Consider the following 13,152-nt stretch of genomic DNA (forward strand, 5'->3'; position numbering starts at 1 on the left):
CCTTTCCATCTTCCATGGACATTTAGGCAGGGCTACAAACAACATGGTAGAAGCCATGGCTATGGAGCAGTGCTTAGATCTCCTGGTGCAGGATAACCGATAGAATGTAATTATCGAAGCTGACTCTGAAATAATTATCAACTCTGTTAAAAAAATTAGTTGGGGCTCGGAGCTGGAGAGGGTTTCAAAACACTGGAGGCTGATCCAGGTCTTCCAAAGGATCTAGATCCACCTCAGAGGCCTATGGGCGGTCAGTTTTAACCACATACGAAGGCAGGCCAATAAACTTGCTGATTTACTGGCTAACCAAGGGGTGAAATGTTCCATGTATAGGGTGATATTGGGTGGGCATAAGCAGCCTCAGGACAGTTTCATGGACCAGTGTGACATCCAAGTAGTCGAGGATATGATGGTGTATTGGACTAGAACTATGGAAGCTCTGTCCAATAATGTGGTTGAATTATGAGGTACGTTTTTCACCTTTTCTCGTTTTTTCTCATGTTGCTTGGAGGCGTTCGCTACCAATACAGTTGTTTGGAGGGAAGATTTGGTACGAACCTCAGGATCACTCTTGGCGGCAATAGCAAAAGTGGTCGTGGCCAGAATCCAGAGTCCAACGGTGACCTGTACATTCCTTTTATGCCGTCAAAGGTTGTTAATTCGCTAGCGGAGTGGTTTCCAGTATATCGGGGGCCTCCTGGGTGGGAAGTGGTTTTTATTTTTGGGAGCGATCATACTCCTCGATCGATACGTGGTAGTGGGGTGGTTTTGGTTTCCAACCTTATCAGGAGTTAAATATTAGCTATAATGTTTGGAGCGATATGTTCCTCCGTCGTAGGATCTGGCCCGACGGATCTATGGTTATGATTTGTCAAGCTGGTCAATGGGGCCACAAGGTTAGAGGGCGGACGTCTAGGCGGTGCAGTATTTTCCTCTACCGTTGGATCAATTTGGGTGGATCAATGGTTAGGAACATGCACGCTCATTGGTGCTTCCAAAAGGTTTTTTGGTGGGAGCCTTGGTTCTGCGAGATCATCCACTGCAGTTGGTGGGAGCTAGGAGCTCTGAAGGCGATTAAAAAAAAAAAAAAGAGAGCGAAATTTAATAGTTTCGTCGGGATTCTTATGTGGCCTAGATACTTGTTGCCATTTTGGGGGGTGTAGTGTTGTGGGTTAGGATCGGAGTTCTTACACTTAACTCGTGACCCTTGTTTCTCTAGAAAGTAGTGTTTGTCTAAGATCCATGTTTCCATGTGGATGGTTGTACTCTATGTAAATAATTTTCTGATTTAATGATTATGAAGGTATGACTCTTGCTTCAGCAAAAAAAGAAGTAAGACTTTCTATTTAAAGAGTGTACACAGTATGTGGTGGCTATTTACTCAAGAGTAATGCTTCTAAATTGCAGTACAGTTCTTTCAAACACAAGAGTAAATGGATGCAGCTAGAGAACTCTAATTACAATTAAAAGAAAGCTCAATTTGCTAATGAAACCAAATCATGCATTCATTCAAGTATCAGTCAAGAATATAGTAACAATAACTCATTTCTCTTTGAACTAATTGATTTTCAAAACACAATTTCTAATCTGAACAGTAGGGATCTCAGTCTGAGAGCATAGACAACAATAGTCAATACTCTTTACAGTAGAGAATCTCAAGATAGCATGCTGAACTAAATAACTGGATTGGAAACAATAATAATAGAACGCTGAACTAAATGACTAAATCTGAAATAACAATAATAGAATACTGAAGCAGATAATTAAATCGTAGATAATAACAACTGGAATCAATATTTTTGCAACATGTAAAACAGAGTAATTTCGTTAAGTCTGGAAATACGAAACAGCAAAGCAATGCGATTACAATAAGTGGAAATCAAACCAAACCATCACACGACAGAAATCATAAAAGAATGGTACAGGAACAACAAGTGAATCCACCAGGGCTAGGCCCTTAGCCGCTAGTGAACACCGCCGAATTACTTCAGTAGATGAGAAGGAACAACAACCGCTTTATATATTAATCATTGCAAAATAGTTATAGCATATTTACACTTTGCTTTAATTACAAGAGTCAATGATCAAAGTTACAAATACAATAGTAATTCTCGAATGATGTCTCCCTCGGCTCTGCTTACAATTACTTCCTTTTATAATGGTGAAGAGGTAAAAGGATAAACAGTAACAACGATCCCTTAGGATCAAGAGATCCTGAGGGATTCACACAATATTCTAACTTCAGTTATCTTTCCCTCCTTGTGCTAGTCATGTGATTCGCTTTGCTTTTGTCCATAACTACACACTCCATCCTTAGCTTGCTTGTCTTTTCGCTGTCCCTTGGCTGAGGAACAACAGTTGTCCCATTTCATCTTTTTCCTGCATAAAGAGTGATAATAGTTAGCTAAATTGTGATGATAGATAATTTCCTTATTTTTACCATAATCCTTTGATATATTAACACTTTAGGGTGTAGAAGGGATATAACTAAGGAAAAGGATGATGAAATAAGTGATATAAGCATACCTTTTCCATGACTCAACTGTAGGACAATTTTAGGGAAATTGCATTAGATTGTGCTCCTTGCTCTTTGATTAAAATAATATAATTTCTCTATCCCTATTAGCTAAGGTTTTCATTGTTTAATTGAATGAAAATAATGCTTATCATATTAGTGCATTCTAGGAATTTCAAAATACATCATGTGGTGAAATTGAAAGGCAAATTTCTAAGCAAGATCGACTTAACATTAACCTCAATTAACCTAATGGAGCATTGTCACCTAACACAAACATTTAGAGGTTCTAGGCTAGAGACATGTTCCGGTGTCATAAAACATAGCAGCTATCGCTAACTTGTATGTGAAACATCCCAAGTGTGATACCACATTCCATGTATGTGAGTATATCGTAGCTCGTCCATGTACCTTCGGGTATATAGGGTGGTGTTATAGTACGTAAAGTATAAAGGAATGCTCTCACTGTGTGGTTTCACATTAGACAGCGCTAACACGGATTGGGCCTCCATGTACTTTCAGGTATATATGGGAGGACTACATTAGGTTTCTATCCATCCTTAGGTAACCAAGTCGTCCACCTTGTACACTATGATACACCGAACACAGCATTCGGGGAGATTGCCTGCCCGTACTTCTCGGTTCGCCTGGAGGTATTCTGTAGTTCAGAGTTGCTTGGTAATCCTTTTGCCTAGCTTACCCCTTTTTGTTTATTTCTTTTTTGTAATAAAATCAATCAACAATCATGGAGGAGCATCAACCCTCACCCCGTCATTTGCGGAGGACAGTGAGTAAACCACCTTTATCGCTCGAAGCTACACCTACTCTGTCAAAGCGGTTTCATTTAACCAAGTCTAGTACATGAAGAAATTCTGGTTCTTCATCTGATTTACTAGAGTCTCCTATTTCGGTAAGTATTGAGACCCCAGTTACTCCAACTATTTATAGTTTATCTACCACTGAGGTGGAACTTTTACAGTTACCTAAGGATACTAAAAGTGAAACTAGTGAAACGTAACTGAAGTTGTTCAACAACAAGTTGACCCTCAACCTGAAGTTATTCAATTGGAAATTACTTCTGATCCTGAATCTATTCAACCAGAAGTTGATCTAGAACCTATCACAGTTCAACCAGAAGTTACTTCTGAACCTGAAGTTGTTCAAGAAAGTCACCCTGAACCTATTGTTCTTTTACCGGAACACTTGGATTTCGAAGTTGAACAATCAGAAGTTGTTACCATATCAGAAGACGATCGACTGGTTAACCCTTAGACATCAGTAACTGCTGAAACTTCCTCTTTGCCACAGACTCAAACTCCATAAGTCTATTATGGACCTGGCAGTGAAATACTTCCACCTAGTTTAATTGCTATTGAGGAGGAGTCTGAAGAAGACACTACACCCGGGACTCCATTCCATTTTGGAACTGGGCTTTATCTTTACCCTTATTCTCCTTATTTTACTAGTCCTTTTGATCCTGCATCTTTTCAAGTACCCGTTGATTCTTTAGGAAATTTATTGGGTCAGTTGACTATGGCTGAATAACCAACGACATCCTAGACTATATCATCTGATGCAGCTATAGCAGAACCATATGTTGCTACCTGTTCGATGTTTACTGCAACTCTTGAGTCACATATGTATGCTGTTTTTTCTGTCCCTGCAGGTTATCAATCTTTATCTGGAACTCACTCAGGTGTTTCTTCTAGTCCATGGTCTTCACCCATGTCCTCTACTAGAATTTTACCTGGTTCTTCACTCACGGGAACTGAACAGTTTGATCGATCACATCAATATCAAACTGGCAATCTAGTTATCATCCCATGCATCCACTTTACACTAGATTGCCTCCATATGGAGAGCAATATGCCCATTGACCTTATCCTCCACTTATAGGAGGACCATCATATGGTAGTATCCCATCAAATTTAGGTCAACCTAGAATGATTGTCTATCAATGGCAACCAACAATGCCAGTTCAACCAAGGCTTGTGTATCCAACACAACCAATGCAACATGTTTCATCCATACCTACTACACCTGTTGGTACCACTTTACCATAGTCACAAGCTTAGAAAGTTGCATCTCAACTTTTACAAGCTGGTCCTTCAACCTCTTACCCACAAGTTTCAGGTCTACAGGCTCAGGCTTCTCACGCTGTTGTACAACAACTACTTGTGTCTGGAATCCAACAACCTCAGGTTAGTGTAGATTTATCTGGAATGACTCAGGCTTATACTGGTCTAGTTTATTCACAACCTGGTCAAGCTTACATTGGGGGGCAACAATAGTTATATCAACAACCGTTGTATCAACAACAGTTGCTCCAACAACCTTGGCTGCCCCAATATCAACAGCAACAATTCCAGCCGTACCAATCTCATCTTGGACTTGGTCAGCAAGCCTATTCTGGGTTTGGACAACAACAAGCTTACCAAGGTCCTCGTCAATAAGCCTTTGTTGGGTTTGGACAACAGCAAATGTATCTTGGTTCCCAACAACCACCTTATACCGAATTTTCTCAACAAACTTACCCATATCAAGGTTACCAGCAGCAGATGCCTTATGCTAGTATGCAAAGGCCTATTGCTCAGGCAATTCCATCTTACCCTGGTTATGCTCAACCTGACTTAAATCGACAGTTGCATTTTGTAGCAACTCTTGAATTACCATATTTAAACCAGCTCACCAATAATCCAATTCTCTATGCGCATTGGTGGCCACTGATTCCACATAAGTTACCTTCTGACATTTTTAAATTCAATGGAAAGCCTAGAGAAGACCCATCCAATCATGTCATGACTTTTCATTTATGGTGTTCATCAAACTCCTTGAATGATGATTCTGTTAGACTTTGTCCTTTCCAGAGAATGCTTACTGGTCTCGCTGTGAAGTGGTACATTGAGTTACCACGAGCTTCTTTTGAAAACTTTACAACTTTACCCACCACATTTTTAACCCACTTCCAGTTACCTATCAAATATGAATCTAGAATGGAACTATTGACCAACTTTAAACATATTGCTACTACTCACATATCTGATCATATTCATGAGTTGTGTCATCGTCATCGAATGGTTAAGACTTTTGTTCTTGATCAGATTTTAGATGAGTGGTTTATAAAATCCTTGTTGCCATCAATCACTGAGGATGTGGCAAAAGGTGGAGTTGTTACTAAAGAGCAAGTAATTTCTCATGCCCAATATTTGGACTTAATTTATACACAGTCTTGCATGCTCTATGACAAGATCCTGAATGCACCCTGACTAGGTTATACTTTTCCTCCACCACCATCAAGTAAGGAATCTCATGTTGGCGACGGTGTGATTGGTTCTTCAAGCACACAAACGGTAGGTAGACCATATGGTAAAACACTTGTCATTTCCAATCAAACTTAAAATGCATCTAATAACACTCTTGCTTCCAAAATTAATGTCCTGTCAATTGACAAAGGCAAGAATGAAAAGAAACCAAGAGGAAAGAAGAGGGGGAAAAACAAGAAGAAATAAAATAATCCCCCTCAAGAGAAATCACTTGATTCCTCTCCTTCGGCTAGGAATCCTCGTTATCCATGTCTAATCTATAATGACGAGCATTTTATGTGAGACTTTCCTCACTGCTCTAAAGTCTCAAAGCTTCTTAAGATTTCTAGTACATCTGCAGTGTTGATTGATCCCTTTCCGAACCTAGAGACACATATGGTTTCGACAAACCATGCTTCCACATCTCAATTTCTTATGCTATCCGTAACTAAGCCCAAAAATGATGTTATGGTGACTATACGAAACAAATATTATGGAAATAAACCATTGTTGTTGAATAATTAGGCCACTGATCAACTTAATCCTTCGACTTTGGCTTCATCTGAAACTATTCCACTGCATATTGCATCAGAATTAACGATAAAACCGCCTAAGGGAGTTGTACATAAATCAAAACTTAACCCTCGAGCTCTAGTATCACAGAATGATAACATAGTAGAAGATTTGGCTCAGTCACCTTCAGTTATGTCGATGCTTGAGGTGTTACAGAATTTTCCCTCCCAGAAGCAGGCCTTGTTGTCGACAATTGGTGGAATCGATCCTATGGATTCCAATGTTGTGGTTTTCAACCATGCAGGTTATATAACACAATTACCAGCTCAATTAGCATTCCTGATTCAAGTAAATGCCTTGAATAAACTTATTCACCAAACTATTATTGACAAGGGGGAATCTACTTGTATTATGTATATGAACTGACGGAAAACACTTGGCTCACCTCCATTATCATGTTCAATAACAATGTTAAAATATTTTGACGGATGCACATATACACCTTGTGGGATTTTGAGTAATCTGCAAATTGAACTAGGGGGAAAAAATGACTTTTGAAGTTGAGGTAGTTGACGGACCCCTTGACTACAACATTTTTCTAGGAAGACAGTGGGTATATGCTATGGATGTTGTGGTTTCGATGTACTTTCATAATATCGCATTCCCTCATAAATGTGGAATCACAGTTAGTGATCAACTCACCTTCTTTGCAGCTAGTACATAGGCTACTAGAAGCATTATGTTGGTACATGGAACCCCACTATCACTTCAAAACATTGGTGTAGGTCTCTTCAAGGATCCTTCCCTAATGGGTACTTTTTCGCTACCGTCACCATCACATATGGCAGAAGTTGCAAAACTGGAGACTTGCAACATGATATCTTCCACTACATTTGACTTAAGCAAGATTACCAATAGTTTTGAATTTGATAGTAGTAATGAAATCATGCTGCTAAGACCCATTGAACTTGCATAACTATCAATCTTTCTGGCTTGTGCGACAAACCCAAATCCATCGTCACCAATTGTATGTGTAGATCATTCATTAGAATATCGTACTTCTTTTGATCCTTTTTCACGCATATTTTCTATTGATGAAGGAATCATCCAATCAATGATGACGGAAGAAGAACCATGGGAATATGATCATCATCGGTCGCATCTTCCATATCACATCGAATATTTTTCAAATGAACTTAATAGCCTTCAATTGTTGTTTTTATTTCGAATTTTGTTTTTATAGATACAGTAGATTCAGAGTGAAACCTGTCAAACATTGAAGAAACCATTTCTATTAATATTTCAACCAAACCTAGAGTTGTAGAAAACATTCATGTTGGCAAATCTTGTTCTCCATCAGACTTGATAGTTATCTTGCTCTCTTTCGTGAATTTCGAGATATATTTGCATGGTCATACGAGGAGATGCTAGGTATTGACTCTAGTATAGTTGAACATGAAATTAAAATGTATCCTGATGTCAAAGCAGTAAGACAGTGCCTCTGACCTGTTCATCCAAAGAAGGCCACTGCCATTAAAGTAGAAGTTGAAAAACTTTTGCATGTTGGTTTCATTTACCCTGTTCCTCTTATTAATTGGGTTTCCAACATTTTTCCTATCATGAAGAAACAAGGGAAAATACGAGTGTGTGTCGATTATAGGGATGTTAATCAGTCTTGCCCAAAAGACAATTATCCCACTCCCTTTATCGATCAAATGATTGATGAATGTGCTGGATGTGAAATATTCTCATTTATGGATGGATTTTTCGATTATAATCAGATCAATATCCGCCCACAGGACCAATCTAAAACTGCTTTTATTTGTCCATGGGTCACATTCACTTACAAGAAACTTCCTTTTGGTTTCAAGAATGCAGGGGACACATTTCAGAGTGCAATGAACTATGCCTTCCATGAAATCAAACATATTGGTCAACCTTACGTTGATTATTTACCTACGCATTCACAAAAGTGGACTGATCACCCGCAACATTTGAGAGCTATACTTTTACGGTGCTAACACTACAAAATTCAACTCAATCCACACAAATGTGTGTTTTGTGTTGGTTTTGGTCGTTTGATAGGACTTGTAGTGTCTAGAGAAGGGATTCGACTCGACCCACTTAAGGTTAAGACAATTTGTGACTTGCCTCCACCTTCCAATCTATTATAATTACAGAGACTCTAAGGGAAGGCTAACTTTATGAGGAGGTTCATTCCCAATTATGTTGAAATGGCTAAAGGTTTTACTCATCTTTATAAAAATGGGATACTCTTCCATTGGGATCAGGTTGGGCAAGCCTCGTTTGATGCTCTTAAAGATACCTTGATTAGAGCGTCATTAATGTATTCCCTGAATTATCAAAATGACTACTTCTTATATCTCGCCGCTACAGATACAACCATTGGTATGGTTTTAGTCCAATAAGAAGATAGGATTGAACATTCAATATGTTATTTGAGCCACAATCTCAATGATATAGAAGTTAAGTACTCTTATGTCGAAAATCTAGCTTTCGCAGCTGTTCAAGCTATACAGATATTTCGCCATTATATCCTGCTCCGAAAGACCACTGTCATTTCAGATTGCAACCCTATGACATATATTCTGTCACGTCAATCATTGGGGGGAAATACTGAAAATGGATAGTCATTTCGCAGGAATTTTATCTAGAATTCATCAAATCCAAATCAAATAAATCTCTAGTTTTCACCGAGCTTCTTTGCAAGCTTCCCTTGACTACCATCAATTCTGGATGAGTCTTTGTTCTTGATTTCGTCATCTAACTCGTGGTATGGAGATATACTGATTTATCTCCAGACCCAAACTTTCCAGCTCGATACCCCTCGCTCGCAATAGTGACGTATCTGATACCAAGCCAAAGCTTATTTGATCATTGGCGACACTCTTTACTGTCATGGTATCGATACGATTTTACATAGGTTCCTCACACATGAGGAAGCCGAGAAAGTTTTGAATGATTTCCATTTAGGTGCTTGTGGTGGACACTTATCTGGTTATGCTACCGCACAAAGAATTCTCCACACTGATTACTTCTGGCCTACCATATTCAAAGATTGCATTATTGCCGTTAGAAGTTATCATACATGCTAGATCTATGACCATAAAGCTAGATTACCACCTGCACCATTGCATCCTTTCATCGTTGTTCGACCATTCACCAAATGGAGGATTGACTTCATGACATGTAACCCTCATTCGGCTGAGGGGCATGGGGACATTATAGTCGTCGTTGACTGTTTCACAAAATGGGCTGAGGCAATGCCAACATTAAACAACAGGGGCGAGACAGTCACACTTTTCTTTCTCAACTGCATGGTTGCCCAGTTTGGTGTACCACGGGCTATAGTTACAGATCATGGGTTGCATTTTCACAATCACATGATGAGTGAGTTAACTGACAAGTTAGGACTTTCACATGATAGTTCTACTCCTTATTACTCGCATGCTAATGGACAAGTTGAGGCCATCAACAAAGTCCTTAAGCAAATTCTTCAAAGAATGATAGGGGTTCATAAATGAAACTTGCATTTAATCATATACTTAACTTTATGGGCACCTCGGTAAGGAATGCAACTGGATTCACACCATTTCAATTGGTGTATGGTCTGGAGGCAATCTTGCCAACACAATGTGAAATTTCATCTCTTAAACTTGTGATTAACTTGTTACTCATCACTTCTGATGAAGAATCATGCTTCTTAGAACTCATCCATCTTGATGAAACCCATCATGAAGCCTCATGAGCTAACGAAGCGCATAAGAAACGAATCAAGGCACAATACGACATAAATGTCAAGCCTTGCATTTTTTTAGAAGGAGACCTGGTCTTACTTTATGATCAGGAAGTTGATAAACTAGGAGCAGGGAAATTTGAACCACTATGGATGGGTCCTTATATTTTCAAGCATGTTTTGGCAAAAGGTGCCTATGCGTTGGTGGATTATGATGGAATTCCATTGTCGTAGCCCCGAAATGAGTTGTACCTCAAACGTTACTATGCTTAATTAAGTGTAGTAAAATCACTGTATATATGATTTAATTGCGTGTGTGTATGAGAGTGTGTCTTTTAGAGTTTATTTTATGTGGTTAGTAATCCTCTTTGCACTTTTTGCAGATTTCAGAATCTTTGGAACCATTTGTTGGTTATGCTGATGGTGCTAGTGCTAGTACGCAGAACCTATCTTCTGCAGCATGGGACATTTTCGCTCGAAGTGGCGAGTTAGTGAGTTTTCAAGGGATTTGTGTCGATCGTTCAATAGAAAATATCACTGAGTATAGCACGTTTATCGAACTTCTCTCTGATGCCATTTCACTTGGCATTCGCCGAATCATGATTAGGTTGAACTTAAAACTTGTCGTACTACAACTTACAAGTGTGTATACCGTTCGAAACCCAATGATTCTTTGTATGTTCCTTAAATTTCATCTTTTGGAAATACGTTTTGAGTACATTCAATATCAACATATTTCTATAAACTTTAACACATTAACTGATTCTTTAGCAAACTATGTGTTAAATAGACATTTGCGACACATGTAAAGTAAAAATTTCAATTCACATCATTAGCTGAATAGGATTGCACATAACCATATATAAAACTCTAAAAGTAAAAATAGATAGATGTTTTAAAAGTTTTTACAAAATTTGTGTCCAAGACATGTTTGGTCATCTAACCTAAAAACTCAAAATGCATACAAAAATCATTCTAAGTAGACCTAATGATGCTCATGATAACAAGTCATAGCCTGATTTATCATGCGCAATACCCTCATCCAACGGCTATGAACACCAATAGTATGGTGCTGTAGCCTCATAGGTAACTCCTCAATCCAGATATCTGGAATACCAAGGGTTAATCCCTCTATGTGATCCTGCAACTCTGCTAGTGTCTCAGTCAAATCCAAATCCTGGAGAACTGCTCTCCCGACATTTCTTCGGTGGTCCACCTACCTCTGTTTCATGTCCCATAAGTTGAACGGTACCAACATCTATATGCATGAGAATGATTTTACTTTAGTCTTGGAAACATTAAAAACACAAAAACATGTAGAAACTTGAAAAATAAAAAACACTTGGTCAAAAACAATTTACCCATAGCACCCCATTGAGCGCCCACTAGTAAAATCAAATCTGGATCTCCACGAAAATACATCCCTGTGTATGGATGCTCCTCAATGACAATGTGTTGTCGATATAGCCAACTGAAGAATGCAGTAGAAAATATGATTAATGACTGACCAGCATGTCTAGCCATCAATTCGACCCACCTCTACATCCGTGGATATTTAGGACCAGCTACACCGAGTGTTACATGCTGAGGTTGCATCAATGGAGTTCTCTCTAAGGTAAAAGCGATTAAGATTGAGCCATAGCTAAAATTATTCATATTACCACTTTTTACCTTTGTTAGCTTCTCTTTCACTAAAGAAAGTATGAGCTCACACCAATTGAATAATGTTGGGTCAAGGCACTCAAGCACTTACTGCATGTATCACCTATTTGCCAAACGAAGTGTCGCACTACCTGCCAATTTTGCGATAGTGAAAAGGATTGTTCCCAAAGGCATATCACGAATATCTTTGATGATTATCTTTTTTTATTTGCTAGGTTGTGTGTCTGACAGAATTGTCGAAAATAGTCCCTCACTGATTCACCCCCATAGGAAGAACCTGAAAGAAAAATGGGGGCACCACGTCTCAAGAACCCTGTAAGAAAGTAAACATCATTGATTATAATAGGGACCAATTTGTCCCTATGTGAAAAGCATGATATGCCAGATCCCATGCATGAACTAAGAGCTGCAATAGTTCTAATTGTTGACTCATTCCGGACAACCTGACTTATTTGAGCAACCCACAGTTTTTTAGGGCCTCAACTGTACCCGGATCATTTAGGGAAACTATGTCTTGTTCTTCATGCTCTCTTTATAGCCAAGTAATAGACATTTTCATCTGAGGAAAGCCTAAAATCAAACCATAAGCTTAATTAGGATCCTTTTCATGCAAAAAACCAGAGAAATTTTGGGTCAAACTAGTGAAACAAATTTGTAAAACTCGCCCAGCGCACCCTGGTAAAGAGACAGTGCACTGCAATGCATGTACCCTTTTGTTTGGGTGCATTCTAGCATAGGTTTTGATGTGAAAGGATGCACTGATCCCAGGGAAAAAGATTTTAACCCCAAGGGCCCCAAAAACCCTAAAATTTGAATGAAACTGAAAAAGAATGACATGAAAATAAAGAGGAGGGGTAGATCTCCTACCTGGTCTGGATGGCACGAGAAATGATCCATAGAATCTCTCGCAATCAGTTACTGAAGTTGGAGGTAAAAAACTGGTTCATAGCACAAAACTGAATGGTAAATATGATCCAAAATGGATCTAGAATAGACTTCTAAGTCTAAAAATTGTTCCTCATAGAGGAAAACGAAAGTCAAAGGATGCTCTCGGAAATAGTCTCATTGCATAGATATCTTCAATATAAATATAATGAAATTTGAATGGGCTAAAATGGTCTTCAGATGAAGAATTTATTGTAATAAGAAGTTTACCCATTGTCCTTTGAAAAGGAGGCAAATTCTTATAAAAATGGGCTTAAGGCCTTATATGAAAAAATCACATCGGAAGGGTTAAAAGGAGGACTTAGACCAAAGGCAGAAGGACTCCCCCGATAGCGATCTCTGACATATCACATCGGAGGTAGGCCTTAGCGCGATATCCAGAACCAGGCAGGAGTCGATTGCGATATGCGATGATCGATGATCAAAGGAGATAGTGCTAAGGGCCATGCGACGTGTGA

Source organism: Pinus tabuliformis, chromosome 8, assembly GCF_031772625.1.
Source record: "Pinus tabuliformis cultivar Carrire ecotype Pingquan chromosome 8, CPIR1, whole genome shotgun sequence".
Taxonomy (NCBI): domain Eukaryota; kingdom Viridiplantae; phylum Streptophyta; class Pinopsida; order Pinales; family Pinaceae; genus Pinus; species Pinus tabuliformis.